This window comes from Thunnus maccoyii, chromosome 5, assembly GCF_910596095.1.
Source record: "Thunnus maccoyii chromosome 5, fThuMac1.1, whole genome shotgun sequence".
Classification (NCBI taxonomy): Eukaryota; Metazoa; Chordata; class Actinopteri; order Scombriformes; family Scombridae; genus Thunnus; species Thunnus maccoyii.
The window spans coordinates 24,463,821-24,469,760 of NC_056537.1; the positions used below are offsets into that span (position 1 = coordinate 24,463,821).

The window sequence follows — 5,940 nt, forward strand, 5'->3', positions numbered from 1 at the left end:
CTGAACAGTTTTTGTGTTTGGCACCTTGATGTTTTTACTTTTATAATGACTTTTCAAGCACTGAATGATATCAAATGATTTTTGAGACTATTTAAATGTTCACAGATACAAATAACTAAATTAACTCGTGTCCAACTTAAATATGCCTCTTTGTCATTATTGTATTTTTCATTGTTTTCATTTCAGTTGCTAATGTAATTTGTTGTATTTACTCATATTGAACAAGTGGATGTGCTCATAAACTGAAATACATGTAAGGAAAGAACTAGGAAAAGCTTATTATTGTATGTACATCAACTGGCAAGAAGATATATTTCACTCATGAAATTTATTAAACTCATGGAATTTGTTTACATAGAAAGTGATTACAATTATTCACTATTAAATGGTAAAACATCACTAAATTAAAACATTTAATTCATATGGCATTCATTTAAGCCATGGAAGTTATATGTAGAAGTTCACAATTACCATTAAATGTAAAACACCACTTAATGTATACAACTGAAGTGCAAGCAATAAAAAAAAAGGAACTAGCATTATGTAGGGTCAGCTTACAGTTAATCAAGTTAACAGTACACGATATTACAGACACCGGAAAGCTGTTGTCTGACATTCCAACGATGACAATGACTGACAATTAACCATAGAGGGAGACTATTTGTCCGAAGGTGGAGAGTCCTATACAGCAGGTTTAACCTTTACATACTGTTTGGGTTGACCTGTTTTTACATTTGAGAACAGTAAAAACCACCTGAACACAGTGTTCTTTTAGCCTGATAATTTTATGACTTTTCCCTAAGTGAACCAGAATATACAGAAACGGTAATATTTCAACTTATATGTTTTGTGCAGCTGATACTCTTTTTTTCTATGTAGATTAGTGTTATGGGTTAAAGTTGACCCAAAAAAAATACCATACCAAAAATGTTTTTGCTTTATTCATATTCAAAATCATTATGGCTGTTCAAGGTAAGACAGGACCATAATATAGTGTGACTGTGAATGTTTTCTCTCTATAAACAAATAGCAAAACCTAAAGAATACTTTCTCTGCTCTCTGAAAGCTTTTACAATTAAGGGTTTATCACCCATTTATTAATGACTTATTTATCTATCTATTTATTTATGACATTTATTATTAGTGTATTTATGAATGAAAAATGGATTTGTTGAGAAATTTGGTATAGAAACTAATGAAGGGATACTGTGAAGGGCCAGAATATGAACAGTATGTAAGGGTTAAGACTAGAACCTGAGCCTATTTACACAGATGTACATATTTATGGCACAGAGTGAGTCTGCCTGACAGGAACTCATCTACAATCCTTAGCAGCATTTGAGAAAAATAGAAGGACTTGAGTTTAGGTAGGACTTGTGAGCAAAAACTCAAATCAAATGGCACATCAATGATGACTCTCTCTCAGATGGAGCCCAGACAAGCAGCTTGCATTTCTCTAGTCCTGTACAAAACCTAGTTTTGTACCTAGTTGGACTTTAGGGTAGTAACCACGGGATCCATATGGTTGCAGCTGTGGAATCCCATCCACCAGCCTCACATCTGTGAGCTTGCTGGAGAACAGTTCAGTCAGAGATGTATAGTTCTTGCTCAAAACAGGACATTTAATCTCCAGCAGCTCTGTGGAGTTTAACACTCCATCTGGGCTTGCAGAAAGCCATGGTTCGGTGACACTAACTACTGTGCCTCTCTTCTCAACCGTAAACCCACTGCTCTCCATCCATGCACAGGCCACCTCCTCATTCTCCTGGCCATACCTGGTTGCAGAGTTCCCATGAAACCTAGGGAAAAGGTGCTCTCTAACAAAATTGTCTGGGTTAGTAGATGCACGCACAGGGACCTTTTTTGCAGAGCTAGACGTTACTCTCAATTTTCGTGCATCAAACCACAAGTGGGAGGCGTGACCTCCTCCAAGCCGGCACATTTATCCTCATCTAGTTTCACATACATATTGTACAATGACATGCATTTCTGGCACTGCATGTCAGTGCCATGTACACTATGAGGCTGCTGGAGCTGTGTGGGCGCGGCTGGAATTAGGTCTGGTTCAGCAGAGATGCATTTGTGCAGAAGGCTGCCCACTGGAACATGGGCCACTCCCAAGCTCATCTTCAGTGCTTCATGTGAGCTGTAGGCAGGGGTTGGCGGTAGAGATGGAGAAATGGGCAGAACGTTGTCAGAGATGTAAGCACTTGCCTTGTGGTGCTTGAAACATATATTACTCAGCCTTTTTGGGACTAAATTGCGCTGTGTCCCTGAGTTCCAGTGGCGCTGCTCATCCGTGCAGGACAATCCAGTCAGACCTTTAGACACAGCAAACTGCACCTTTAACAAAGTTTAAAAAAGAACAGTCATGCTTTTTTTTAAGGTATTACAATCCTTGTTGTCACAATGCTTAGATAGAAAAAATGGACAGTTCTGTTTATATTGACAACTTTCTTTTTAAACTTACCTTGTTGATGTACTTACCCCAAACTGTCATTCGAGATTAGACTGGCATACTTGGCAGTTGGCAGTGGTTGATGAATACAACCAAGGCCAAATACTTATGTGGTCCGAATGAGTCATTATTATTATTATTATTCACAAATTGCTGATGAAGGTTGGAAATCTACATATGTCAGATGGAAATAGAAATGCATGACCTTACTTACCTTCCTTACCTTTACCCAAGCAGTGTCAATGAACAAGAGATTAGACTTATCTGGAAAAGGTTCACATTCTGTTGAATCAAAAATAAAAACCGTTGGTCATTCACAAAATTTCATCTAACAAATTCCTTAGAAACCAATGTTTTCATCAGCTCTTTAGCACTCATGTATAAACAGTAGGTACAAATAAAAAATAAATAAACTGGTACAGCTTCACTGTTAATCTAACTTGAATTTAAATATGACAAACTTGCATCAAGAGCTTTGTGACCATGTCAGATTGCCACAATGTGTCAAACGTCAAGCCAAAACATTATGAGCTAGACAACAGTTCAGTTCATGTTTTGATGTCATATTGTAGTTTAATCCCAAAACATTTAGCACAGCTATCTATGTGAAATAAACAGACTAGAAATCATAATAACCATAGAAAGGATGCAACAGCTACTCTGTTATGGCTTTGAATTGACAATTAATTAGCCTACCTTCCATATGATCACCGCTGCGAGGTTGCAGGACTTCCCCTGACCCGCGACACAAGAGCATCGGCCGTCTCAATAGTGCCTGTTGACGTGGTAAGGACCCAGGCAGAGTGACCACCAGCTTTACTTTGACTGGGCTGGACATCGGCTTTCATAAATACCAGGTCCTCGATATGGTGAATTAATACCTTTCCAACTTTCCCACTGTGGAGGTATTGATAAGCATCTGTGCTTTTGTAGTTGCGCACCGTAGACCCATCCACCCCGAGAGACAACACAAAATAGTTAAAAATGTCCTCGTATGTTATATGAGGCCACTTCTTCATGTCGTCCTCCCACTCATTAATAGTGTGAGGGTGTGGCACCAACCTGCCATTTCCGTTTTTTAATGTTTTCTGGAAGTGCTCCCAAGACATCGTTAGTTAGTTAAGCTAACATTAGTTGGCTCAAGCGGTCAAACGGAAGTGCCACACAAAAACGGAAGTTCGACCAACTGTCTACTTCCGCGTTCCAAAATAAGATGAATAAAGTACGTATTCTTAAGCAGAATCAATTATAGTAGTACCAAACCTAATATTATCTGAGCATTTGTAGTTAAATAGGCTATGAAAATAGGGTTCTTTCTGGTTCAAAATCCTACCAAGGTGGCACCTCAATTTAACACCATTTGAGCTCAAGAGTTAGGCCCTGTTTACACCTGGTATTAACATCCGTCTCGGGTGATCCAATCACAAGTGGTCAGCTCTAAATACAGGTATAAACTACCCAAGACGCATTGAGGACGGTTTGAGATCTGATCACTCAGACCACATTCGGAGGTGGTCTGGGCCACATGTGACCACATTCATTTAGCAGTCTAAACACAATGCGTCCTGGACCACACTGAAGGAACGCCTACTCAACTGACGTCCTCTATTTTCCAGCAGACTAGGCAGGGAATTGCATTGCTGCCTCTGGTCCAAAGCTGTTCAACTTGTTTGATAAAAGGATAAACAAATTAATTTGCTTTTCATGTGAATTAAAAAACGTAATCCACCTACCGTTTTTTTTCTGTTTTTCCCATTCCCCTAAACAGTTTCCCGAACTGACTAACTTGTTTTTCATTTGTCTGTCTAAAAAAAATAGCAGCTAAACATTGCTGGATAGTTTCTTCTTTCCTGTCAAGTTGATGACGACAGTTCTTAGTTTTGCTGTTCCACTCGACATGATGAGCTCAGGATTTATCAGGAGGGCGACTGCTTTACTCCAAACAGTATGAACCTGGACTGTGTGTGTGTGTGTGTGTGTGTGTGTGTGTGTAACAGCTGACCTATTGGATGTGTAGAAGAAAACAGAACATTACTAACATTAGATCCTGACCGATCCTGTCCTGCCCTGCTGTGTCTTGTGCGTAAATGCGCACAGCTTCTCTCAATGGAGAGATGCAGCTGCAGGGAGATCTCTCTCCGTCTTGGGTAATGATGTCAGTTTCGTTTATTTTGCTTTCAACAGACCGACACTCATTAACCGATATCTAACCGGTTAATTTTTAAGAAAAGTTGTGATGTAGCTTTCGTTTGTGGGAGCTGTCCAGCAATCAGTGGTCAGAGCTAGCTTGACTTTCAGCTCATCCTTCTTCTTCTTCTCAAAGTGTTTTCAATGCATTAAGTCACAGAGGCTCTCAATGGCATAACGTACTCGGGCTCAAGGTACGAATATAAATAATAATATGAATACAAGGCAACTCTGATTATCAGACTACCCTACTTTTCCAACAGCTGTTTTTGGAAAAATCACGTTACTTTTTGAATATAACTTACATCATAGTATAGTTACATACTCACACACTCTCCTGACAGGCTTTTGGAAGCGGTCAATAATTATTTTCTCCAGCTGTTAGCATTTATAATACTGCCTGTTTGTCTTTTTGAGCGCATTATCATTTGTCACAGTGGTATTTGGCAGCTTGACATACTCCGTTTCTGCAGTAGAGATGTTGGAAGATGCTTTGGACTCATTTTCACTCGTCATGAATTTATTTCCTTCGCAGCAGAAAAACACGTATAATGAGCCTTCAGAAACTCCTGCAGGTTAAATTGGACTAATGAAACACTTTTAATGCTGAGTGACTAACACTCACTATAAACAGACTTTAAGACACTAGCTAGAGTAGCAACACTAATGCTATATACTTTATCCCAAGCGGCAACCTCCAGGGCTGAAAAATGAAGCCAATGCGGAAGTGCCAAAAACCTGCATTCTATCTAATGTCCATCAGGGGGCGACTCTTCTGGCTGCAAAAAGAAGTCCGAGGGTATGGAAGTCTATGAGAAAATGACCCTATTTCTCTCTTGATTTATTACCTCAGTAAACTGTTTCCTAATGAGTTTATGATCTCAATTGCTAGTTTCAAGTCTTCTTCAATACAGCATGGTGTTCATTTTGTAAATTATGGTCCCATTTAGAGTAAAAAAGACGATAAAACAGCATATGCTATAGGGCGTGGCTACATTGTGATTGACAAGTCGCTACCATGGCGACAACGTTTATTACGTAACGTAAGCATTCCGTATAAGCATAGTTGCTGCTATTTCACAGTGTGTTTTCAGTTCACTTAAGTTAATTAGGGACCGAGCCCAAAAGGCAGAGGACTACTGTAAAACAGTAGTCTACTGTACTGTAAACTACTGTTAAACAGTAATCCTCTTTAAGTCTGACCACTTTCAAACCTGTATCAATGGATTTGCCATGAAATTTCCTACTACAATATGATTTTTAATGTAAAATTTGGCCAAAGTCATGGGATTTAT

General features: G+C 39.1%; 1 long non-coding RNA gene across 1 annotated transcript; it reads right to left on the reverse strand.

The window, feature by feature from the left end:
* Positions 1 to 309: 309 nt before the first annotated feature.
* On the reverse strand, positions 310 to 3,906 carry LOC121897188. Its single transcript, XR_006096199.1, has 2 exons — positions 3,155 to 3,906; positions 310 to 2,740 (listed from the first exon to the last, which is right to left on the reverse strand). It is a non-coding gene; the product is annotated as an uncharacterized LOC121897188 (long non-coding RNA).
* Between the last annotated feature and the right edge of the window lie 2,034 nt (positions 3,907 to 5,940).